The sequence below is a fragment of the Schistocerca serialis genome, chromosome 3, assembly GCF_023864345.2.
Source record: "Schistocerca serialis cubense isolate TAMUIC-IGC-003099 chromosome 3, iqSchSeri2.2, whole genome shotgun sequence".
NCBI lineage: Eukaryota > Metazoa > Arthropoda > Insecta > Orthoptera > Acrididae > Schistocerca > Schistocerca serialis.
Window position 1 is genome coordinate 946271771 of NC_064640.1, and position 27831 is coordinate 946299601.

The window sequence follows — 27831 nt, forward strand, 5'->3', positions numbered from 1 at the left end:
GACACAGATCCAAGCACAGAAACAAACTCAGATGCTGAAACAGATACAATGAGATTAATGTACAGTCCTAGATGTAAGATAAGACTAAATAAAGAAACACAGAAATTGATAAACTTTCATAAAATATTTTAAACTATGTGGAAACGTCTTGACCAATATGTGTAAATTAAAAGATATACTGTAGCTTAGGTAGAATCATATAGCTTAGGTAAAGTAATACCTAAAATGAAAGTGATGCAAAAGATTGTTGTGCTTAGGTAATATTTTACCTTACAAACAACACAAACACCAGGAACACAAAATAACGAAGTCAAAGATGCACAAATAAAATGTACTGATTATGCCCCATGTAAAACACATATGACCTGTAGCAAATATAAATTTATCAAATGATTATTAAAGCTCTATTTTCTATACTACCTTAAATGTGATAGTCTTTATGATTTACCAAGCTCTCACACACAAGAAAGCTTGGTAGTGGGATCTCTAACAGAAATCTATGTACTTGTCTATTGTCTTATTTCTCCTTCTTAAATGTAAGCATCTTATAATTTCAGAATTTTTTTTCTAAATTTATAATATGTCAGAATAATGATATGTCAACCTCTTTTCTGCCTTCCTAAATTCCTATATTCTATTCATGAACCATTAATTTTAAGATTTTCATTTCTAAATTATTTTAAAGTCTATAAATATTTAGAGCTGTGATATTTTTAATCCTTACTACAAATAAGAAGCAAAGAAAAGCCGGACAAGTAAGGGAATAGAAAGAAGTGATGGTACTATGCTTCACAAACCAAAGGAAGTATTGGGACAGTGGCAAGAACATGTAGATGTCTAGATGAGGCTGATCAAAAATAAAAAGATATTGAATTAGAAGGGGAGATGAGAGTTACGGAAGAGGACAAAAGATGCTGAATCTTGGAAGGAGAAGTAGAAAAGGCTTTAAGAGAGGTGTAGCATACTGGCCGCGGTGGCAGAGCGGTTGTAGGCGCTTCAGTCCAGAACCGCATCACTGCTACGGTCGCAGGTTCGAATCATGCCTCGGGCATGGATGTGTGTGATGTCCTTAGGTTAGTTGGGTTTAATTAGTTCTACGTTATAGGAGGCTGATGACCTCAGATTTTAAGTTCCACAGTGCTCAGCCATTTGAACCATTTTTAAAGGTGAAGAATCATCTAGCAAGTGGAATTGACGGCAGCAGAATTGTTAAAGAACCTTTGGAATAGTGGTGTGAAAGAGTTATCATATCGATGTAATAACACGTATAAAAATGGTGAACGACTGGATGAGTTTCTCAATTGAAAAGAAAAAAGAAATGCCAAGAAATTTGAAGATTTTCGAACTAGAAGTTTGATTTCTTATGTAGCTTAAGTTTCCTTAATGATGATAAATAGAAGACTTCAAGCAAGACAGGAAAATGGTATTGCAGAGGAACAGTATTGATTTAGAAGAGGGAAAAGTACAAGAGATGCAATTGGACTGCTGAGAAATATAGGTAGAGAGAATGAGAAGTTTATATTGTTCTCATTGACTTGGAAAAATCTTTGGATACGTTACAGTGGAATAAATCAATGGACATTCTAAGGGAGAATGACGTTGACAGGAGGGATTGAAGGCAGATTAAAAATCTTTACCTGCGACAGAAAATATGAGTACAAATTAGGAATAAGCAGACATGAAAACACAATTGGAAGGTGAGTGAGGGAAGGCTGCTTTTTCTCTCCCCCCTCAATACTGTTTAACATATATCTGCAGCACATGATTCACAAATGTTTGAAAAAAAAGTTTGAGGAGTGCAGTTGGTAGGAGGAGGATAGAATGCATTTGATTTTCAGATGATATGGTGTTATTGGCAGAGAACAGAAGAACTATGACTAGAATGTTTAAAGAATTAAATAAGGCCTGCGGGGAATTCACAATGAGAATTAATAAGAGAATATGTATAGAGATAAGTGCAAGACAAGTAAGAACAAATATAGCGTTATCACAGGAAGATATAGAGCAATTTAGTGCTTTCAAATATCTAGGACACATTCTTACAAATGTCAAGAGATTAATAAGGAGGTGAAAACATGTATAGCAACTGCCAATGAGGCATTTAACAAGAAGATGAGGGTTCTGTGTTGGTGGATGGACAGGGACCTGAGGAACAGACTAGTTAAGTGCTTCATCCATAGCATGGTATTATACAGAAGTGAGACAGAGACACTGAGGAAAGATAAAAAATATGAATAGAAGCGTTTGAGATGTGGATTTGGAAGTGAATGGAAGGAACAAAATGTGTAGACAAAGTGAGAAATGAGGTGGTGTTGAGAATAGTGGGGGGAAGGGAGAGAAATTTTAAAAGTAATCAGGAAGAGGAAACAAAATGGGTTTGGACCCTGGATGAGAAAGGATTTCTTACTGATGGATGCTGTGGAAGGAACAGTAACAGAAGAAGAAGAAGAAGAAGAAGAAGAAGAAGAGGAAGAAGAAGAAGAAGAAGAAGATGAAACCAGACAGTGGATAGTATAAGGATAGGAAACAATTAAGATAACTAAGTGGGTAGCAAATGACAGGACTGCATAAAGAGTTACATGTGAAGAACTGCCCTAGAGCTGAATACTGGTGATGAGGAGGATGATGATAAATATAAAACATCAAATAAATTTCACACCCTGTACATATACAATTTCATATTGTGAAAATATGACTTGCCTTAGTAACTAGGTGGCAGGCCATTTGTAAATGACAGCAATTAAAAGAATTAAAACAAATCCCCTGGGTGCCTAATTTAGGGAAACAAAGCAAAGTGACCATCCATGGAGGTGAGGCTGCCACAAGCAAAACTTCTCCATGGATGACGGTTGCCAAGACGTCAGGAAATCTCACTGATGTCATCATTAATTGCCAACCTGACTGGGGACTCGCCGACCCAGGGTTATTGTTGCTCACTAAAAAAGATGCAAAAGTAATTGTGATGGAAGTTGCAAAATCAGAAATCTGTCCAGCTGACAGGAATCTGTACTGAAAGAATAACAATCAATGACGGAATATGGACCAAATTTGTAATTGTGTCAGAATTTTATTCTCAGATTGGATTTCTTGCTGGCATCAGCAGCAATTCATAGTCTGTGGAAGATCAGACACCCAAAAGAATGAAGCTGTCTCAACAACCACACATAACAAAGATTGCTCTGGATGGGTGTTTACCACTGAAAAAACTGTTATATCACCGTCATCAGCAAGACAAGTACCTGTTGTCAATCTAGATGCTGAGTTAAATTACAAAACTTTTGCTAATATCCAAAAGCTACTCAGTCCAACAAAAGAAATTTCATGTGAGCAATGATCATAAGCATCATATGTGGTCAAGGAAGACCTTTGATCCAAACTTCCAAAGGCAGCTCCAATGTGCCCTTAAATACATGCGCACAGGGACAGATGAACCAGTCCAGGAAGGACAGCTTAGGTCCATCAATGAAGAATCTTGCTCCATTACCACTGCATGCGGCATATTGGCGGAAGCTACTATCACTGCCAAAGGATCTGGCCTGACTGAAGAACATCAGTGACCGTCAGACATTCTGCACATATATTCAAATGCTTTCAAATCCAGAGTTGAGAAGAGACAGATGAAGTGGCACATGGTAAAACTCCAGAGTAACACTGGGGATAGTATACCAAATAGTGTGCTCCCTGCCACCGTTGGATAAGCAGCTGAGCAGCAAGTCATATACTCCTAGCTCACTCGTTTGTTACATAGTTTAATTCTTAATTTCTTTGCGTGTTTTTGATACTTGCATTATTTAATTCATAAATTTCGGGCGTATTATATATTTGAGAGTTGTAGCATCGAGTTTTCATACCTGAATAGTGTAAATTCGCGTAGTCGTTTGTCTACTGTTTTTGTTTTGAACGGCCAGTGTCGGTTGGTCACAGACAGTGTGCTCCCTGCCGCCGTTGGATAAGCAGCTGAGCAGCAAGTCGTATACTCCTAGCTCACTCGTTTGTTACATAGTTTAATTCTTAATTTCTCTGCGTGCTTTTGGTACTTGCATGGTTTAATTCATAAATTTCGGGCGTTTTATAGTATTTGAGAGTGTAGCATCGCGTTTTGGTACCTGAATAGTGTAATTTCGCTTAGTCTCCTTCCGCCGCCGAGCAGTGTCAGCAGTGCGCAAGTAGCAGCATTACTGCATTTACTAGGCAATCTTGTATTTTAATAACCATTTAAATTTTGTCGATTTGTTTGCGCTCTCTGTAGATTAGTTCAGACGTTTTTTGCAAAACAGTTTTTAGCATGGATAGGGACTACAACTGCTGTGTTCGGATGCAGGCTGAGTTGGCATCCCTTCGCTCCCAGCTTCAGGCAGTGTTGGCTTCGGTCACACAGCTTGAGGCTGTTGCCAATGGGCATCACTGTGGGGGTCCGGATGGGGGTTTGTCGGAGAGGGCCAGCTCGTCCCACGCATCCCCTGATCGGACTTTGACTGTGGTTGCCCGGGATACTGCCCGCATTGAAGCTGATCCCTCACCTGTGGTAGAGTGGGAGGTCATTTCAAGGTGTGGCAGGGGGCGAAAGACATTCCGGAGGGCTGAACAGAAAGCCTCTCCAGTTGTCTGACGAACCGGTTTCAGGCTCTGTCTCAGGCTGATACTGATCTTCAGCCTGACATGACTGCCTGTCCTGTTCCAGAGGTTGCCCCTCAGTCTGCAAGATCTGGGCAGTTGCAGAGGGTGGGCTTGGACTTACTGGTAGTTGGGAGCTCCAACGTCAGGCGCGTAATGGGGCCCCTTAGGGAAATGGCAGCAGGAGAGGGGAAGAAAACCAATGTGCACTCCGTGTGCATACCGGGGGGAGTCATTCCAGATGTGGAAAGGGTCCTTCCAGATGCCATGAAGGGTACAGGGTGCACCCATCTGCAGGTGGTCGCTCATGTCGGCACCAATGATGTGTGTCGCTATGGATCGGAGGAAATCCTCTCCGGCTTCCGGCGGCTATCTGATTTGGTGAAGACTGCCAGTCTTGCTAGCGGGATGAAAGCAGAGCTCACCATCTGCAGCATCGTCGACAGGACTGACTGCGGACCTTTGGTACAGAGCCAAGTGGAGGGTCTGAATCAGAGGCTGAGACGGTTCTGCGACCGTGTGGGCTGCAGATTCCTCGACTTGCGCCATAGCGTGGTGGGGTTTCGGGTTCCGCTGGATAGGTCAGGAGTCCACTACACGCAACAAGCGGCTACACGGGTAGCAGGGGTTGTGTGGCGTGGGCTGGGCGGTTTTTTAGGTTAGATGGCCTTGGGCAAGTACAGAAAGGGCAACAGCCTCAATGGGTGCGGAGCAAAGTCAGGACATGCGGGGACCAAGCTTCAATCGGTATTGTAATTGTCAACTGTCGAAGCTGCGTTGGTAAAGTACCGGAACTTCAAGAGCTGATAGAAAGCACCGAAGCTGAAATCGTTATAGGTACAGAAAGCTGGCTTAAGCCAGAGATAAATTCTGCCGAAATTTTTACAAAGGTACAGACGGTGTTTAGAAGGGATAGAGTGCATGCAACCGGTGGTGGAGTGTTCGTCGCTGTTAGTAGTAGTTTATCCTGTAGTGAAGTAGAAGTGGATAGTTACTGGTTTTTTTTTTTTTTTGTGGTTTTAGGGCGCAAAACTTCTATGGTCATTAGCGCCCAGCCCGTGACATAGAAAACAGGAAAAAAACGAAATTTAAAATCAGCAGCAATGGGAACAAAGTCATAAAATTTGAGAAACTAAAGGCAGAAGGAATGCTTAAAAATCCACTATAGAAAGGGGTTGGTTGTCCCCCAAAAAAAGCTTCAAATGACTGACGTCATTTCACTGTCAGTAATAAACTGTAGAACGCGGTCAGCTGAGCGCGTGTCATCTGCTAAAATCGACGATAGATCAGGCGATAGCTGTAGACGGGAGCGTAACGGATTAAAATAGGGGCATTCAATTAAAAGGTGTCTGACCGTCCACAGCTGAGAGCAGTGGGGACAGAGTGGGAGAGGATCACCGCTTAAAAGATGTCGATGACTAAAAAGACAGTGCCCTATCCGGAGTCGAGCTAAAATTACCTCCTCCCGACGACGCGTTCGGGAGGAAGAGGTCCAAGCGCAAGGAAGGGCTTTCACTTCCCGCAATTTATTGTGGGGAAGTGTTGACCAATGCGCATGCCATAAATGAGCAGCTTGGCGACATAAACCGCTCCGTAGATCGGTAAACGGAAGAGACTGAATAGCTGGCCGAGGAAGAGAGTGCAGCCTTGGCCGCTATATCGGCCGCCTCATTTCCACAGATACCAGCGTGTCCTGGGAGCCAGAGGAACGCCACTGAGACGCCCCCCAGGTGGAGCAAGCGCAGACAGTCCTGAATCCGGTGGACCAGAGGGTGCACAGGGTAAAGAGCTTGGAGACTTAGGAGAGAGCTGAGAGAATCTGAGCAGATTACGTACTGTATCCGCTGATGGCGGCGGATGTAGTGGACAGCCTGGAGAACAGCGTAAAGCTCCGCAGTATAAACCGAACACTGGTCGGGAAGCCGAAAGTGATTTGGGGTGTCGCCAACAATATAGGCACTCCCTACACCTAACAATGTTTTCGAGCCATCGGTGTAAATAAATGTGGCTTCCGTCATTTGTGCACATAGAGCAGCAAATGCCCGACGGTAAACAAGTGTAGGGGTACCATCCTTGGGAAATTGAAATAGGTCTCTGAGCAAGTCAATCCGGGGACGGAGCCAAGGCGGTGCTGTACCCCAAGTTGTCAAGAAGGTTTTAGGAAAGCGGAAGGAAAGAGAATGGAGCAGTTGACGGAAGCGGACTCCCGGAGGTAGTAGGGAGGAGGAGCGGCCTGCATACCCGACATCAAAGGAGGCGTCGAAAAAAAGGTTATGGGCTGGATTAGCAGGCATGGAAGACAGATGGCTAGCATAACGACTCAGAAGGACTGCCCGCCGATTGGACAGCGGAGGTTCAGCAGTCTCAGCATAAAGGCTTTCCACAGGGCTGGTGTAAAAAGCTCCAGACACTAAACGTAATCCACGGTGGTGGATAGAGTCGAGACGCCGAAGAATAGACGGCCGAGCAGAGGAGTAGACTATGCTTCCATAATCCAATTTCGAGCGCACTAAGGCGCGATAGAGGCGGAGAAGGACCACTCGGTCCGCTCCCCAAGAGGTACCATTCAGGACACGGAGGGTGTTAAGCGAACGCAGACAGCGAGCCGAAAGATAGGAAACGTGGGAGGACCAGCACAGTTTTCTGTCAAACATAAGACCCAAGAATTTAGCGACGTCGGAAAACGGAAGGTTGACAGGACCTAGATGTAAGGAGGGCGGAAGAAACTCCTTACATCGCCAAAAATTAACACAAACGGTCTTACTGGGTGAGAAACGGAAGCCGGTTTCGATGCTCCACGAGTGGAGGCGATCGAGACATCCTTGAAGACGTCTTTCAAGAAGGCTGGTCCGTTGAGAGCTGTAGTAGATCGCAAAATCGTCCACAAAGAGGGAGCCCGAGACATCAGGAAGGAGACAATCCATAATTGGATTAATGGCGATGGCAAACAGTACAACACTCAGCACGGAGCCCTGGGGTACCCCGTTTTCTTGGGAGAAAGTACGGGAGAGAGTAGTGTTCACCCGCACCCTAAATGTGCGCTCTGCCATAAATTCGCGAAGAAAAAGGGGCAGCCGGCCTCTAAAGCCCCAAGAGAACAGTGTACGGAGGATGCCTGTCCTCCAACAGGTATCGTACGCTCTCTCCAGATCAAAAAATATTGCTACCGTTTGGCGTTTCCGGAGAAAATTGTTTATGATATAAGTGGATAGAGCAACAAGATGGTCAACGGCAGAACGATGCTTTCGGAATCCGCATTGGGCTGGTGTTAAAAGACTGCGGGACTCCAGCCACCAAGCTAAACGATAATTCACCATACGCTCCAAAACCTTACAGACACTACTCGTGAGAGAAATGGGGCGATAGCTAGAGGGGAGATGTTTGTCCTTTCCAGGTTTCGGAACGGGAACGACAATAGCTTCCCGCCATCGCCTGGGAAAGGTACTGTCGGTCCAAATTCGATTATAAAGGCGAAGGAGGTAACGCAGGCTATGGGTTGATAAATGCAGCAACATTTGGACATGGATACCATCCGGTCCTGGGGCGGAGGAGCGAGAAGAAGAGAGTGCATGTTGGAGTTCGCGCATGGAGAAAACAGTATTGTAGCTTTCGCGATTTTGAGAGGAGAAAGCAAGATGTCGCACTTCCGCTGCACGTTTCTTCGGGAGAAACGCTGGCGGGTAATTTGAAGAGCTCGAAATCTCAGCAAAGTGCTGACCCAATGAGTTAGAAATTGCGACGGGGTCCACTAAGGTATCATGCGCGACAGTGAGCCCAGAGACCGGGGAGAAACTAGGCGCGCCTGAGAACCATCGAAGCCGACTCCAAACTTCCGAGGAGGGAGTGAAGGTGTTAAATGAGCTAATAAAGAATTTCCAGCTTGCCTTCTTGCTATCGCGGATGACGCGACGGCATCGCGCACGGAGCTGCTTATATCGGATACAGTTGGCCAAAGTTGGATGGTGACGGAAAATGCGAACATCACGTCGCCGCTCACGTATTGCGTCACGGCATGCCTCGTTCCACCAAGGAACTGGAGGGCGCCGGGGCAATTCGGAGGTGCGTGGTATTGAACGTTCCGCAGCTGTGAGAATAACGTCGGTAAAATGTGTGACCTCATCGTCGACGCTGGGAAAGCAACGGTCATCGAATGTCGCTAGAGACGAAAAAAGTGTCCAATCGGCTTGGGCAAACTTCCAGCGATGCGAGCGCATATATGGCAGTTGAGGCTGCAGTCGAAGAACACATGGAAAGTGGTCACTCGAGTGTGTATCATCAAGGGCGAACAATTCGAAGCGCCGAGCTAGCGGAACAGTACCGACCACAAGGTCCAAATGAGATAAATTTGCCGTGGAGGCAGACAAAAATGTGGGGACCCCAGTGTTGAGGCAGACTAGATCCGCTTGGTGGAAGACGTCTAGCAATAGTGAGCCACGTGGACAAGGATGTGGAGATCCCCAAAGCGGGTGGTGGGCATTGAAGTCCCCAACCAGCAAATAGGGGGGTGGAAGCTGATCAAGAAGATGAAGGAGATCAGCTCGTGCCATTGGTGTAGACGATGGAATGTATACCGTACAAAGAGAGAACGTGTATCCAGAAAGGGAAAGACGGACGGCGACAGCTTGGAAGGAAGTGTTTAAGGGGATTGGGTGATAATGGAGAGTATCATGGAGAAGAATCATGAGTCCTCCATGGGCTGGAGTGCCTTCAACAGATGGGAGATCAAATCGGACAGACTGAAAATGGGGGAGAACAAAGCGGTCATGGGGATGTAGCTTTGTTTCCTGAAGACAGAAGATGACCGGCGAGTAGGATCGTAAGAGGATCGACAATTCCTCCCGATTGGCGCGAATGCCGCGGATATTCCAGTGGATAATGGACATAGGGTGAACAGAAAATGGAGGAACGTCACCAAGGGTGCTGTCAACTCAACGACTGCTCAGAGCTTGCGACCGACAGCATGGAATGGCATTCAGTCGAAGGCAGAAGATCCTGATCCATAGGTTGGTCAGGAGCAGCTCCTGCCACCAACGATCGGCCAGTTGACCGGCCACCAGCAGTGCGCCTCGGCGACACAGAAGATGGTCGAGGGCGATTTCCGCCAGGTGGTGCTGTAGATGGGACACGCCTTGGCGGAGAAGGAGAGGAACTGTGTTTCTTCGTAGCCTTCTTGGAGGTATGTTTAGATGAAGGAGGAACCGATGGTTGTGAAGTTGCAGTACGTAAAAACTCTTCACGAGAATGCTCATTTTTCGAAGACTTGGCGTCTGACTTTTGGGCTCGAGATTTAGCAGAACCCGACGAAGGGTGAGCCATAGAGTGGGCAGGCGAAAGAGGTGAGGTTGAACGGGCAATCTTTGCGCTGGCCGATCTGACGACCGTGGTACTAAATGTGAGGTCGCAAGTCTGCGTGGCCGCCTCCTTTGTTGGCCGAGGAGAAGCAAGGACAGTGCTGTATTTTCCTTTCTGAGGCACGGTGGGCTGTCGACTGGCGAGTTACTTTCGAGCAGCAAAGGTTGACACCTTTTCCTTCACTCTTATTTCCTGGATCAGCTTTTCGTCCTTAAAAACGGGGCAATCTCGAGAGGAAGCAGCGTGGTCACCCATACAGTTGATGCAGCGAGGGGATGGAGGTGGACAAGCACCTTCATGGGCATCCTTGCCACACGTAACACATTTGGCCGGATTGGAACAGGACTGGCTGGTGTGATTGAACCGCTGACATCGATAGCAACGCGTAGGGTTTGGGACATAAGGGCGAACGGAAATTATCTCATAGCCTGCTTTTTTTTTTATGGGAGTTGAACTTTGTCAAATGTCAAGAAGACAGTGCGGGTTGGAATGATGTTCGAGTCAACCCTTTTCATAACCCGATGAACAGCCGTGACGCCCTGGTCAGACAGATAGTGCTGAATTTCTTCGTCAGACAATCCATCGAGGGAGCGTGTATAAACGACTCCACGTGAGGAATTTAAGGTACGATGCGGTTCCACCCGGACAGGGAAGGTGTGGAGCAGAGAAGTACGCAGCAATTTTTGAGCCTGGAGGGCACTGTGTGTTTCTAACAACAGGGTGCCATTCCGTAATCTGGAACAAGACTTTACAGGACCCGCAATTGCGTCGACACCTTTCTGAATAATGAAAGGGTTGACCGTGGAACAGACATAGTGGAAGGTGAGGAAACCATTGCGGAAGAATCCCCCATGATTACCGGCGTCTCCGATGGCGCGCTCCTCCCTTGTGGGGGCCCTCACCGAGGGCACACCCGCCTTAGGTGATTGTTCACACCTCAGGTCACACCTCCCGACAAACGGACGGAGGGACCAATCGGCACTTTCGGAAGGTATCAGCTCGGGTAATCACCCCTCCCTGGGCCTGGCCGTTACCAGGGGGTACGTACGTGTCCTACCTGTCTACCCGGGGCGGGGAATTACGCGTTACCCCGTCACCGGCTATGCATGGAAGTGCGTGGGTCGGCCTTCAGACACGCACAGGGAGGAAAAAAGAGAAAGGGAAAGGAAGGAAAAGGGAGTCTCAAACGCCGCAGCGGAGAATAGGGCGAGGAGAAGAGTGAAGGAAAAGAGAAGGACAGAGGAAGGACGAGGACTTGCAAGTGTAAAAGCAAGGAATGTGGAACAGTTTCGAGCGTCCGTCTCCGGACGTAGGCACAAACCATACTCCCAGAGTGGGAGAAAGGGAAGGAAAGAGCCAGAGGTGAGGGGGGGGGGGGCGAAGATGGGGTACGGGGAGGGATTCGGAAAGGGAAGGGAAGGTATGCAGCCCGGAAAGGAAGGAGGGCCACAATAGCTCGGGGTCCCGTGCTCGCTACGCACGTGTCCAATAAAAGAGTTGTGGACCCCCTGGGGGGGATAGTTACTGTGAATTATTATGGGTGGAGGTTACACTCAACAACCGAGCTAAGTTAATAATTGGCTCCTTTTACCGACCTCCCGACTCAGCAGCATTAGTGGCAGAACAACTGAGAGAAAATTTGGAATACATTTCACATAAATTTTCTCAGCATGTTATAGTCTTAGGTGGAGATTTCAATTTACCAGATATAGACTGGGACACTCAGATGTTTAGGACAGGTGGTAGGGACAGAGCATCGAGTGACATTATACTGAGTGCACTATCCGAAAATTACCTCGAGCAATTAAACAGAGAACCGACTCGTGGAGATAACATCTTGGACCTACTGATAACGAACAGACCCGAACTTTTCGACTCTGTATGTACAGAACAGGGAATCAGTGATCATAAGGCCGTTGCAGCATACCTGAATATGGAAGTTAATAGGAATATAAAAAAGGGAGGAAGGTTTATCTGTTTAGCAAGATTAATAGAAGGCAGACTTCAGACTACCTAACATATCAAAACGAAAATTTCTGTTCCGACACTGACAATGTTGAGTGTTTATGGAAAAAGTTCAAGGCAATTGTAAAATGCGTGTTAGACAGGTACGTGCCGAGTAAAACTGTGAGGGACGGGAAAAACCCACCGTGGTACAACAACAAAGTTAGGAAACTACTGCGAAAGCAAAGAGAGCTCCACTCCAAGTTTAAACGCAGCCAAAATCTCTCAGACAAACAGAAGCTAAACGATGTCAAAGTTAGCGTAAGGGGGGGCTATGCGTGAAGTGTTCATTGAATTCGAAAGTAAAATTCTATGTACCGACTTGACAGAAAATCCTAGGAAGTTCTGGTCTTACGTTAAATCAGTAAGTGGCTCGAAACAGCATATCCAGACACTACGGGATGATGATGGCATTGAAACAGAGGATGACACGCGTGAAGCTGAAATACTAAACACCTTTTTCCAAATCTGTTTCACAGAGGAAGACCGCACTGCAGTTCCTTCTCTAAATCCTCGCACAAACGAAAAAACGGCTGACATCGAAATAAGTGTCCAAGGAATAGAAAAGCAACTGGAATCACTCAATAGAGGAAAGTCCACTGGACCTGATGGGATACCAATTCGATTCTACACAGAGTACGCGAAAGAACTTGCCCCCCTTCTAACAGCCGTGTACCGCAAGTCTCTAGAGGAACGGAGGGTTCCAAATGATTGGAAAAGAGCACAGGTAGTCCCAGTCTTGAAGAAGGGTCGTCGAGCAGATGCGCAAAACTATAGACCTATATCTCTGACGTCGATCTCTTGTAGAATTTTAGAACATGTTTTTTGCTCACGTATCATGTCATTTCTGGAAACCCAGAATCTACTATGTAGGAATCAACATGGATTCCGGAAACAGCGATTGTGAGAGACCCAACTCGCTTTATTTGTTCATGAGACCCAGAAAATATTAGATACAGGCTCCCAGGTAGATGCTATTTTTCTTGACTTCCGGAAGGCGTTCGATACAGTTCCGCACTGTCACCTGATAAACAAAGTAAGAGCCTACGGAATATCAGACCAGCTGTGTGGCTGGATTGAAGAGTTTTTAGCAAACAGAACACAGCATGTAGTTATCAATGGAGAGACGTCTACAGACGTTAAAGTAACCTCTGGCGTGCGACAGGGGAGTGTTATGGGACCATTGCTTTTCACAATATATATAAATGACCTAGTAGATAGTGTCGGAAGTTCCATGCGGCTTTTCGCGGATGATGCTGTAGTATACAGAGAAGTTGCAGCATTAGAAAATTGTAGCGAAATGCAGGAAGATCTGCAGCGGATAGGCACTTGGTGCAGGGAGTGGCAACTGACCCTTAACATAGACAAATGTAATGTATTGCGAATACATAGAAAGAAGGATCCTTTATTGTATGATTATATGATAGCGGAACAAACACTGGTAGCAGTTACTTCTGTAAAATATCTGGGAGTATGCGTGCGGAACGATTTGAAGTGGAATGATCATATAAAATTAATTGTTGGTAAGGCGGGTACCAGGTTGAGATTCATTGGGAGAGTGCTTAGAAAATGTAGTCCATCAACAAAGGAGGTGGCTTACAAAACACTCGTTTGACCTATACTTGAGTATTGCTCAGCAGTGTGGGATCCGTACCAGATTGGTCTGATGGAGGAGATAGTGAAGATCCAAAGAAGAGCGGCACGTTTCGTCACCGGGTTATTTGGTAACCGTGATAGCTTTACGGAGATGTTTAATAAACTCAAGTGGCAGACTCTGCAAGAGAGGCGCTCTGCATCGCGGTGTAGCTTGCTCGCCAGGTTTCGAGAGGGTGCGTTTCTGGATGAGGTATCGAATATATTGCTTCCCCCTACTTATACCTCCCGAGGAGATCACGAATGTAAAACTAGGGAGATTAGAGCGCGCACGGAGGCTTTCAGACAGTCGTTCTTCCCGCGAACCATACGCGACTGGAACAGGAAAGGGAGGTAATGACAGTGGCACGTAAAGTGCCCTCCGCCACACACCATTGGGTGGCTTGCGGATCATCAATGTAGATGTAGAATAGTGTGTGTTGCCAGATGAACTACAGACAATTCAAGAGGAAGTGGAGAAGATGCTGCAAGATAACATCATTGAATCTTCACGGAGGCCTTTGCCATCTACTGTGATCCTCGTGAATGAAAAGAATGGCACATGGCATTTCTGTTGACTCCTGATGACAGAACAAATTCATGAATATAGATTTCTATCCATTGTCATCCCCTGATGACACCTTATACTATTTGAGAGCAGAAAAACATTTCTCTAGTATGGACATGGAGGAAGTTACTGGCAAATCAAGGTTGATGAGGCTAAATGAGAAAGACTGCCTCTGTAACTCCCAAAGGCACTAACATGTTCAAAAATATGCCATTGGGATTATGTAATGGTTCAACAACCTTTAGCATATGATGCACAACATGCTTCTACACTTTAAATGAACTACATATTTTTGTTGTCTGGATGACTGTCATTTTCTCAACAACATTTGAAGAAAATCTTAGCTCCATGACAATAGTTTTGAAGTGTGTTCAGCCTGCAGGATAAATGTGATCCTGAATCTGAAAAAAGTGCCTCTTCACCACCCAGGAAGTGAAAGTCTTCGGGGAACTTAGTGAACACTGATGGAGTTCTTCAAGATCCAGGGAAAATGAGTGACTGCTCTCATTTTCTAACTTCTTGGCACGTTCATGATGTCAGAAGTTTACTGAGAGTCTGCTAATGTTACCTGTGATTCACAAATGACTTCTGTACCTAGGCACATCCCTTCCTAGACCTACTGCAGGTAGATGCCAAATTTTTCTCAAATTAGGTGCAAGAAAGATCATTCCTTATCCTTAAGGAGGTGCTTACATCTCTCTCGCCCTAGCATTGTACAGCAAAAATGCCAAGACAGAGCTTTACCCTAGCAATATAGTTACAGGATAGGTGCAGTTTTAGTACAAATCTAACAAGGTACTGAAGAGATGATAGTTTATGCTCCTGAAGTACTCTCCAATTCTGAGATGACAAGCTCCAGCCATGTTTATTTTGCAAACCACTCTCATTTGAGATGGATCACAATTCTCTCTGTTGGCTGGGTCATCATCATTCTGAAGCATGGAGCTCCCTGTGTGATGATTTGTGATTGTGTAAAGTTTCTTAGTCAAGAGAAGAATCAGAGGTAATTACATATTATGACATCACCCACAGGATGACACTTGTTTACCAAACACAGACTAATGGCCCCACAAGATGCTTCAATAAGATGTTAGCAGATACTCTCTTGATGCAGACTGATATCAAACAGAGAGATTGGGATACTACACTGCTCATCTTGAGGTTCACACACAACACAGCAAAGCAAGACACTACAGCCTATGCACCATTTTTTCTGCTCTACAGTCATGAGACCAAAACAACAATTGATACACTGTTCCAGTTTCAATGGGGCAATACACAGGATGACTACATAACCAGGACTGACGTAGCAAGGGAGTTGGTCTGCATATGAAGCCTGGATGCTCAGGAGGAAGACAGAATGCAGCAATTTCAGGGACTGGTTAGTGAGATACAGCCCAGGAGAGGCTTGCATCAATTTTCACGCATGTACAGAAACTGAGGAACTCAGAAAAGATACTGTAGTGCTACTCTGCTGTATATATACTTCCTTGTGTGTCAGACATCATACATGAAACTGAGGATTATAACCCTTCATTAAGAAGACAAATGTGCAGAGACATCATCAATGTCTTCTGTACAAATCCCTACCACAACCCTGAGGTACAGATAGGCAATGGTGGCATCTTATTCATGGAAACTGAAGATCAATTCAGTTATTGTGAAGCTTTGATGGGAGGAGCTATCTTTGACACTTGTCAGTATAGAAAATATGACAACACAACCAGAATGCAAGGATCCCCAGTGCTAGCAGGAGACCACAAAAGATTGAAATCTAAGATGAGAACGTTCAAAAAAGTGAGTTGATCTTTCACCAGGAGAGCAAACAATGCTATGAGCCAGGTAACATGTAGTAGTTAGCGTTGCTGGATGCAGGATGCTGCTCACCAGTTCAAACTCAAGTTTCTGCCATTTATTTCATTTGTAATGTTTGTATATTCTGGGATACTTCATGTTTGTTTAAATATTATCACTCTCTGTCCAGGTGTTTGGTTATGGCTGTATGCTGGTATTAATAATAAATGTGCCTTCAGGGCTAAGAGTTTTGCATCACTGACATTGGGTGTTTGAATCTGGATTTGATTCTGATTATGGCATGGCGATATCTAAAATGTAACAGTTCTGTGTTTTATGATTTGGTAATTTCTGTAACACTTGCATATGCAAATAGGTGCCAACTCCAGCATATCAGGCCAGAATGCTGAAGGGTGGCATTCCAGCCCAAGAGAAACAAGCGAACAAGCGAACAAGCGAACAAGCGAACAAGCGAACAAGCGAACAAGCGAACAAGCGAACAAGCGAACAAGCGAACAAGCGAACAAGCGAACAAGCGAACAAGCGAACAAGCGAACAAGCGAACAAGCGAACAAGCGAACAAGCGAACAAGCGAACAAGCGAACAAGCGAACAAGCGAACAAGCGAACAAGCGAACAAGCGAACAAGCGAACAAGCGAACAAGCGAACAAGCGAACAAGCGAACAAGCGAACAAGCGAACAAGCGAACAAGCGAACAAGCGAACAAGCGAACAAGCGAACAAGCGAACAAGCGAACAAGCGAACAAGCGAACAAGCGAACAAGCGAACAAGCGAACAAGCGAACAAGCGAACAAGCGAACAAGCGAACAAGCGAACAAGCGAACAAGCGAACAAGCGAACAAGCGAACAAGCGAACAAGCGAACAAGCGAACAAGCGAACAAGCGAACAAGCGAACAAGCGAACAAGCGAACAAGCGAACAAGCGAACAAGCGAACAAGCGAACAAGCGAACAAGCGAACAAGCGAACAAGCGAACAAGCGAACAAGCGAACAAGCGAACAAGCGAACAAGCGAACAAGCGAACAAGCGAACAAGCGAACAAGCGAACAAGCGAACAAGCGAACAAGCGAACAAGCGAACAAGCGAACAAGCGAACAAGCGAACAAGCGAACAAGCGAACAAGCGAACAAGCGAACAAGCGAACAAGCGAACAAGCGAACAAGCGAACAAGCGAACAAGCGAACAAGCGAACAAGCGAACAAGCGAACAAGCGAACAAGCGAACAAGCGAACAAGCGAACAAGCGAACAAGCGAACAAGCGAACAAGCGAACAAGCGAACAAGCGAACAAGCGAACAAGCGAACAAGCGAACAAGCGAACAAGCGAACAAGCGAACAAGCGAACAAGCGAACAAGCGAACAAGCGAACAAGCGAACAAGCGAACAAGCGAACAAGCGAACAAGCGAACAAGCGAACAAGCGAACAAGCGAACAAGCGAACAAGCGAACAAGCGAACAAGCGAACAAGCGAACAAGCGAACAAGCGAACAAGCGAACAAGCGAACAAGCGAACAAGCGAACAAGCGAACAAGCGAACAAGCGAACAAGCGAACAAGCGAACAAGCGAACAAGCGAACAAGCGAACAAGCGAACAAGCGAACAAGCGAACAAGCGAACAAGCGAACAAGCGAACAAGCGAACAAGCGAACAAGCGAACAAGCGAACAAGCGAACAAGCGAACAAGCGAACAAGCGAACAAGCGAACAAGCGAACAAGCGAACAAGCGAACAAGCGAACAAGCGAACAAGCGAACAAGCGAACAAGCGAACAAGCGAACAAGCGAACAAAGGAACAAGCGAACAAAGGAACAAAGGAACAAGCGAACAAAGGAACAAAGGAACAAGCGAACAAAGGAACAAGCGAACAAAGGAACAAAGGAACAAAGGAACAAAGGAACAAAGGAACAAAGGAACAAAGGAACAAAGGAACAAAGGAACAAAGGAACAAAGGAACAAAGGAACAAAGGAACAAAGGAACAAAGGAACAAAGGAACAAAGGAACAAAGGAACAAAGGAACAAAGGAACAAAGGAACAAAGGAAGAAAGGAAGAAAGGAAGAAAGGAAGAAAGGAAGAAAGGAAGAAAGGAAGAAAGGAAGAAAGGAAGAAAGGAAGAAAGGAAGAAAGGAAGAAAGGAAGAAAGGAAGAAAGGAAGAAAGGAAGAAAGGAAGAAAGGAAGAAAGGAAGAAAGGAAGAAAGGAAGCAGGAAGAAGGAAAAGGGGGGAAGGAAGAAAGAAAGGCATGAGAGGTGCCCTGTCCATGGAGCAGCTGGAGGCCGCCTAGAGGCAGAAAGTGCAATGGGGGCCACAATGTAGCAGTCGCGCGGTTCCAAACTGAAGCGCCTACAATTGCTCGGCCACCGTGGCCGGCAGACAGCTTGAAGCTGCAGTGTATGGGCACCACAGTTGTGGGCCGGCCATGGGGATCCAATGGACGTCCAGCGCATCAGAATCCTCTGATCAGTCCTCACCAGTGACCATTCCAGTGACTGCTTGCACTGAGGTTGACCTCTCACCTGTGGTCAAATGGGATGTCGCCTCAGCACATGCCAGATGGTGAAAGACTTCCCAGGGAGCTGCACGTAAGACCTCCTCAGTTAGTCTGCCAAACAGGTTTCAAATGCTGCCTGTGGATGACACACTATCTCAGATAGATGCAGTCGCCTGTCCTGATTCAGAGGAAACCTCTCAGCCAGCAAGATCTGGGAAATCACAGAGGGTAGGATTATTGGTAGTTGGGAGCTCCAATGTTAGGTGCATTATGGGGCCCTTAGGGACACAGATGCCAGGAAGGGGAAGAAAACTAATGTGTACTCTATGTACAGACTGGATGGAGTCTTTCCAGATGTGGAACGGGTTCTTCCGGATGCCACGGGGAGCGCAGCCAAGCGCAGCCAAGCGCAGCCAAGCGCAGCCAAGCGCAGCCAAGCGCAGCCAAGCGCAGCCAAGCGCAGCCAAGCGCAGCCAAGCGCAGCCAAGCGCAGCCAAGCGCAGCCAAGCGCAGCCAAGCGCAGCCAAGCGCAGCCAAGCGCAGCCAAGCGCAGCCAAGCGCAGCCAAGCGCAGCCAAGCGCAGCCAAGCGCAGCCAAGCGCAGCCAAGCGCAGCCAAGCGCAGCCAAGCGCAGCCAAGCGCAGCCAAGCGCAGCCAAGCGCAGCCAAGCGCAGCCAAGCGCAGCCAAGCGCAGCCAAGCGCAGCCAAGCGCAGCCAAGCGCAGCCAAGCGCAGCCAAGCGCAGCCAAGCGCAGCCAAGCGCAGCCAAGCGCAGCCAAGCGCAGCCAAGCGCAGCCAAGCGCAGCCAAGCGCAGCCAAGCGCAGCCAAGCGCAGCCAAGCGCAGCCAAGCGCAGCCAAGCGCAGCCAAGCGCAGCCAAGCGCAGCCAAGCGCAGCCAAGCGCAGCCAAGCGCACGTGGTGGCACACATTGGTACTGGTGATGTATGTTGCTTTGGATCGAAAGAGATTTTATCTTGTTTAGTGCAGCTAACAGAAGTGATAAAGGCTGCCAGTATTGCTTGAGGGATGAAAGCAGAGATCACCATTTGCAGCATAGTCGACAGGACTCATTGTGGACCACCGAGACAGAGTCGAGTGGAGGATCAGAATCAGAAGCTCAGGTGGTTCTGCAACCATGTAAGCTGCAGATTTCTTGTCTTGCGCCATAGGGTGGTCGGGTTTTGGGTTTTGCTGAATGGGTCAGGAGTCCACTACACGCAGGAGGCAGCTATGCAGGTAGCAGGGGCTGTGTGGCAATGACTTGGTGGCTTTATGGGATAGAAGGTCTCGGGGAAACATGAAAAGGGCTTCAGTCACAAAGGGTGCAGGCGAAATACAGGAAGAACATAGATATAGGAACCATCAGTATAACAGTTGTCAATTGTCGTAGCTATGTTGGGAAAGTACCAGAGCTCCAAGTGCTAATAGAAACCGCTGATGTTCAAATTGTTATGAGCACTGGAATCTGGCTAAAGCCAGAGGTAACATCAGCCAATTTTTTGTGAAGAACCTAATGGTGTTCCAAAAGGATTGGCTAAACACAGTTGGTGATGCCATGTTTGTCACACTTAGATGTAATTTAACTTGTTGTGAAACTGAAGTAGATAGCTCCTGTGAGTATGAGCAGAGTTCATTCTTAGCAAATAACATAAAATAATAATTGGACCCTTTTACCGACCTCAAAATTCAGATGATACAATTGCTGAACGGTTCAAAGGAAACTTGAGTTTAATTCCAAGCAGTTACCCCACTCAAATAATTATAGTTCGTTGTGATCTTAATTTACTCTCAATATGCTGGCAAAAATTCGTCTTTAAATCTAGAGGTATGCATAAAACATCATCAGAAATTGTACTAAACACATTATCTGAAAATTATTTCAAGCAGTTAGTTCATGAGCCCATGCGAGTAGTAAAATGCAATTGACCTCTTAGCAACAAATAATCCCGAGCTAACAACCAGCACCTAAATGGGTACAGGAACTAGTCAACACAGGGTTGTTAGTGAGACAAAGTATTGAAACCCCAACTCCTGCAAAAAGTAATGAAAACCATACATATTAAAAAAGCAGATAAAAATTCATTTGACACCTTCCCATAGGCCAATCTCCACTTCCTCCGAATTAAAAATGTAAGCGTAGATCAGATGTGGCTTGAATTCAAAGAAATAGTATTGAGAGAAATTTAGAAATTTATACCAAATAAATTAACAAAATTTAAGGCAGACTTCAATGTAAAATGCTTATAATTGTTTCCACAATGAAACTTTGTTTTCAAACTGGTAGAAAATCCAATGAGATTCTCATTATACATGAAGTACGCTAGAGGCAAGACATAATGTCTTCTCTGCAAGGTAGCATTGGAAATACTATTGATGACAGTGTTGTGAAAGCAGAGTTACTTAACACAGCCTTCTGAAATTCCTTCACGAAAGAAAGTGAAGTAAATATTCCAGAATTCAAATCAAGAACAGCTGCCAACATGAGTAATGTAAACGTAGACAGGAGGAGGAAATTACTGTTTAACGTCCCGTCGACAACGAGGTCATTAGAGATGGAGCACAAGCTCGAATTAGGGAAGGATGGGGAAGGAAATTGGCCATGCCCTTTCAAAGGAACCATCCCGGCATTTGCCTGAAGGGTTGTAGGGAAATCACGGAAAACCTAAATCAGGATGGCCGGGCGTGGGATTTAACCGTCGTCCTCCCGAATGCGAGTCGAGTGTGCTAACCACAGCGCCACCTCGCTCAGTAAATGTAGACATCCTCAGATTAGTGAAACAACTTGAAGCACCTCTTCTGGTCCAGACTGTATACCAGTTAGGTTCCTTTCAGAGTATGCTGATACAATGGGAAGGGAAGAAGGAGTGGGAGGGAGAGGAACACATGCTGGAGACACTAGGGTGGGAGCTCTACCCCAAACGACTCATGCTATGGAAACAGAACTTAGAAAGGAAGGTCAAATCCTATGGAGGACAAAAAATAAAATAAAATAATGTAAAATTTAAAATGAAACAACATAAAATAAGGAGAGAGAAAAGGGAGAGTGGAAACATGAGACATAAAAGGAATTGCAAAACCAAGGGAATAGCTGGGTCATCATAAAGCGAGCACCTAGGGAGAAAGGTGGCAGGAAGGTGGGAAGCTAGGATGGGAAGGAGTGGATTTAGGAAACAAAAGCCAGCACAAGAGAGAAGAAAGGCTGCAATAGGTCAGCACCTTGTGCGTGCCACAAATGTACCCACAAAAAGTTGTGGGCCACCTGGGGGATCTAACAAACAGGAGTTAGACTGTACTGTTTGAGGAAGACACACCTCTGATGGGTCATTCACTGTTCAGCACACAGTGCGAGCAATTGTATGGCACCAATGCAACTGTCACAGAATCTTATTAGACAGTAAGTACCACCCGTGTAAACATTTTTCAGTGTATATTTTCTTTGCATACCATGATACACTGAGCACAATAATACCATTATACCACAGAAATAACAGCACTGTCAGATAAAAATATACTTTGCAAGTTGTAGTCATGAGTGGAGAAAAGTAAACAGAACTGAAGTGATGAATGATATTGCTATCGATTACTGTAGCACAGCTCTGATATTGGGAGAACGAATACGTTGTCTAGTTCACATTCACTGCCACTAGAAATCAGGTGTCTTCGGTTTGATTGGTTACCATCACACAGATATCTGTGTGAGTAGGACTTCATCCTGCCAGTGTGATTGGAAGGAGGAATGATGCAGATGTACAGTGGGTTTTACAGCTCACAGCTTGTGGTCCCTCACCTTCAGCCATTCTTCCTTCCATCGATGATTGACCTTCTGGTTCAACAGCTATTTCACTGCATAAAGACATGTTTAAGGAAAGCTACTGCGCAGCCAAGAGATTTCCCATACATATATACAGTCTTAAAAATGTGATACTCATCTAAAATATTGTTGAATGTATATACAAAAACCACATATTGGGTGCTGATTTTTTAAATATTAGTCAAATCTGAAGGAACTCTGGGCCTCCAAAGAAACCTCCCTTACTGTAAAAAAATGTTCACCACATCTGCTTTCAAATTATGGTTCTTTGCTTGGATCCTAACTGGCCCCCTCTCTCACAGATGACTATTGAAAAGTTGTTCTGTGAGCAAACAACAGTATGGTGTGCAGGCAGCTGGGTAACTGAATACATTTTTGATGCTTGTCACAAAAGTAGTAGTTACTGCCTGATTGGGTGTGGTGGAGTGCCTCACTAACTTCAGCACAGAGGTTGAAATGAGGATAATTCTAAATGAGCCTCTAGAAAACCTGATACCCTCATGGTGGTGTGAATCCTTGACCTTGGATCTTACAGTACGATTGTCTAACAGAACCATATACCAATAATCATGCTGTGACTGTACAGAAACACAATAAAACTGGGGGAGACCTGCACGGTCTGCTCCATACACATGGCATGCAACACATTTGCACCTCACTGACTTTAAAATTTAAAAAGGTTTCCCTCAATTTCAGTTCTGGAATAATAAATAATGGGAACTATTATAAACATTCATTCATTTGCCTGATTGAATCTTAAAACCAGTTTTTCATGCCTATTCCTCCAGTCTCTCTATGGTTATCTGCAGCTGGCATGTATTTGCTGAAAAATTGGAAGATGAATAAAAACTGGAATGTCATCCACAAATAAAAAGCACTTAACAAGGCACATTGATGTGAGTGCAACTATGATACCTACTTGGGGACATCATTGGTCCTTCCTTAGTATAAGAAGCGAGATTAAAATTTTCTTGTATAAAAAGATCTGATAAAATGTAATTGACTCAGTACCTAAAATTATGTGAGAAGAGGAAGGACCATACAAATACAGTGAGATTGGAGGCATCACGCATATCCCCATACATGTAGTTGTCTGAGGACATTATCCCTCCAAGTAGTATCATAGGTTTTTAAGTTTAAAAAAACGAAGAAACACATAGTTATGTGCTGGCTATGTAAGAAACTCTGTTTAGCTGTCTGTAGCAGGGTCAGGTTATTAACAGTGGAGCAACTTCTTCTGTAACAATACTGAAAGTGACTAAGAAACTGCCTGGATTCTAAAATCTGAAAGTAGCAGCATTGAATATTCCCTACCACATCTTTCATAGCTGGTGATTGCAACATAGTGATAACTACTTGGATATCTTTGGTCCTTGTCCGTTATAAGAAGTGAGATTAAAACAGTTTCATTCCAAGCAGAAGGAAACTGTTCTGAATAACCGAACACCACCCATTTGGATTTTTTGTGATCTCTTGAAGGCTTTTAATTGTGTAAACCATGAAATTCTGCTAGACAAGCTCAAGTATTGTGGCATGAGTAGGACAGTGCACAAATGGTTTAATTCGTACCTAACTGGAAGAGTGCAGAAAGTTGAAATAAGCAGTTCTCATAATATGCAAAGATCAGCACATTCCTCAAACTGGGGAACTATCAAGAATGAGGTTCCACAAGGGTGAGTCTTGGGTCCTTTGTTGTTCTTAATATATATTAATGACTTGCCATTCTATATTCATGAGGCAAAGTTAGTTGTCTTTGCTGATGATTCAAGTATAGTAATTGCACCTGACAAACAAGAATTAACTGATGAAACTGTCAATAATGTCTTTCAGAAAATTACTAAGTGGTTCCTTGTAAACAGACTCTCACTGAATTTTGGTAAGACACAGTATATAGACCTTAATCAGAAGCATATAGATAAGGTAGAATATTCAAAATTTTTAGGTGTGTCCATTGATGAGAGATTAAATTGGACGAAACACATTGATGATCTGCTGAAACATTTGTGTTCAGCTACTTATGCAATAAGGGTCATTGCAAATTTTGGTGATAAACATCTTAGTAAATTAGCTTACTACGCCTATTTTCACTCATTGCTCGCATATGGCATCATATTTTGGGGTAATTCATCACTGAGGAATAAACTATTTATTGCACAAAAGCGTGTAATCAGAATAATAGCTGGAGTCCACCCAAGATCATCCCACAGACATTTATTTAAGGATCTAGGGATATTCACCATAGCTTCTCAGTATATATACTCTCTTATGAAATTTATTATTAACAACCAAACCCAATTCAAAAGTAATAGCAGCGTGCATAACTACAATACTAGGAAAAAGGATGATTTTCACTATTCAAGATTGAATCTAACTTTAGCACAGAAAGGGGTGAATTACACTGCCACTTAAGTCTTTGGTCACTTACCAAATAGTATCAAAAGTCTGACAGATAACCAACAAGTATTTAAGAATAAATTAAAAGAATTTCTGAATGACAACTCCTACTCCATAGAGGAATTTTTAGATATAAATGAAGAAAAAATAAAATAACAATACAAATAAAAAAGTTGTTATATTAACTTAATTATGTTGTTAAATTAACTTAATTATGTCATGTATTGGAAAATTTGATTCGTTCCACATCATTACGAAATATCGTATTCATGATCCATGGAACTAGTATTAATCTAATCTAATCTAATCTAATCATATTAAGTTAAAAAGTTAAAGTAGGATATCCCTAGCAGCTTCAGTGAGATGCCACAACTTTCTGTGATGGATATTGTCATGAAGTGGCACCTTGTCGCATAATGCAGCCTATGTTGACTTGAACTTCCACATAGAGAAGGGGCAGTTATAGATTTCTTAACTGCTTCAGTTAAGTCCGAACTGCCCCTTTCAGCAAGCATTTGGTAGCAATAGAAAGCTGGATCTTGACTGGCAGTGACAGTGATTTGAGTTAAATATTCCACTACAGTCTGCACAGTATCTTTCTTGCTGGTTAGGAGACACACATTCTTCATTACAGCATAACAGGGCACCTCCAACCACTACCTGAAATCCTCCCAATGGTTTCTCATACATGAGTTGGTTTAGTGTAATGTTTGGTTGAGTTCATGAACCTTTAGTATGATCTCTTTCTGCTCTCCCTATTTCTACAACTGTTCTTTGCCATACTCACCCCAGAGGCAGTGAGGTCCTCATCAGATTTCCAGCACCTCAACCTCTGCAAAACCATGTGCCAGTCCCTGACGACGAGGGGAGGCAGGAGAGACGACGAGGGGAGGCAGGAGAGACGACGAGGGGAGGCAGGAGAGACGACGAGGGGAGGCAGGAGAGACGACGAGGGGAGGCAGGAGAGACGACGAGGGGAGGCAGGAGAGACGACGAGGGGAGGCAGGAGAGACGACGAGGGGAGGCAGGAGAGACGACGAGGGGAGGCAGGAGAGACGACGAGGGGAGGCAGGAGAGACGACGAGGGGAGGCAGGAGAGACGACGAGGGGAGGCAGGAGAGACGACGAGGGGAGGCAGGAGAGACGACGAGGGGAGGCAGGAGAGACGACGAGGGGAGGCAGGAGAGACGACGAGGGGCGGCAGGAGAGACGACGGAGGAGGAGGGAGAGGAGGAGGAAGAGAATGTTAATAATGCCCAACAGCCTCAAAGCCTGTGCATGCCTTGTGTCAATGAGAATGTGTTGAAAGTGGATGATGTTTTGGACCCAGACCAATATATCATTGTGTGATAGGAGAACAGCATAACATACTACAAAATGTATTGCATTAAAGTCTCACTGAACATTTGGCAATGAGTAAGGTCTGCCTGTACATCATTCTATAGATGCTATCGAATGAACAAAACGATGTTCATTTAAAAATTTCACGTTATCTCTTGGATTGCTGTGAAAATGACAAATTATTTGAGCAATATAATAACATGGTACAAAACACGGGTTTTTTGAATACAGCCCTGAATCTAAAGGACGAAGTGCAAGTAAGACACAAAGTGCAAGTAAGACACAAAGTGCAAGTAAGACACAAAGTGCAAGTAAGACACAAAGTGCAAGTAAGACACAAAGTGCAAGTAAGACACAAAGTGCAAGTAAGACACAAAGTGCAAGTAAGACACAAAGTGCAAGTAAGACACAAAGTGCAAGTAAGACACAAAGTGCAAGTAAGACACAAAGTGCAAGTAAGACACAAAGTGCAAGTAAGACACAAAGTGCAAGTAAGACACAAAGTGCAAGTAAGACACAAAGTGCAAGTAAGACACAAAGTGCAAGTAAGACACAAAGTGCAAGTAAGACACAAAGTGCAAGTAAGACACAAAGTGCAAGTAAGACACAAACTCTTCCCTGAAGTCAAAGAAGGTAAGGATGGTGAAATCCCAAGTGAAGTTGGTACTCTTCATCCTTTTCCATGCCAAAGGCATTGGCCACTTGGAGTTCGTGCCACAGGGACAAACTGTCAATAGCCAATTTAGTTTGAAGTTCTTGAAAGGCTCAAAAACCAAGTGCTTCATGTCAAGAAGGATACCAATGGAAACTGGTGACTCCATCACAACAATTCACTGTCTGATACCACCTTCCTGGACAGCTATGGTGTTGCAATGCTGCCGCAGCCACTATACAGTCTCAATCTGGTACCAGCACACTTCTTTTTGTTTCCTTGAATAAATAGAAGCTTAAGGGACCATAAGTTTGCAATGGCAGATGCTGTGCAAGCCACTGTGATGAGGTATCTGAAGGTGGTTCCTATCAACATGTTTCAGGTAGCTTATTAGAACTGGTAGAATCACTGAAAAAAGTGTATTGAAGCCCAAAGCTGTTATTTTTGAGGAACACTAAACATCTGTACTCTTATTTCCAATAAACTGTTCTTTATGGATTTATTCAGCTTGTTCTCTGCACACGCCCTGCATATCCTCATTTCCAAATAGGGATTTTCTTTTAACCTTGATCTCCAGGATTTTCTTCCGGTCTTGAAAAGGTTGGAAGTAATTGCTCTAAACGGAATGATTGCCTTTTCAGTTCATGTAGAACAGAGGAGCTGTACAACAATCCAATCTCTGTTCATACCTTGGCCCCACTTTCCACAAGTTGTAATCTGTTCCATACTGCTGGTTGAAACATTGCAGTGATATGGGAGAATGGTCCCACTCTTAGGCATTTGAATTGCACTGTAATATGCTTCAGAATGAATTAGTGTGTCTTTTCTGATTCACAGTTACTCTAAATCTACATCCATTAGGACCCTATGAGTTAAATCATTCCTGCTAGAATTCAGAGCTTTGAGAAGTTCTGTCACAATTGAGTAATCCCCAAGAACTTTTGTCGTCTTAAACAGTCCAGTCTGGATGACATCACAGTTTCCACTAGTTATGTGCCACTCCTTAAGCACTTGACAAATGTTAGTGTGCCTGTTACAGAGTGTAACACTTCACGTACATAGAAAGGTGACACTTTTTTAGTATTCCCTCCTGTCTTAACACTCAGAGGCACATTCTGAAACATTGTAAGTATCCTGTTCCTAAATTGAACCATGGACCTTGC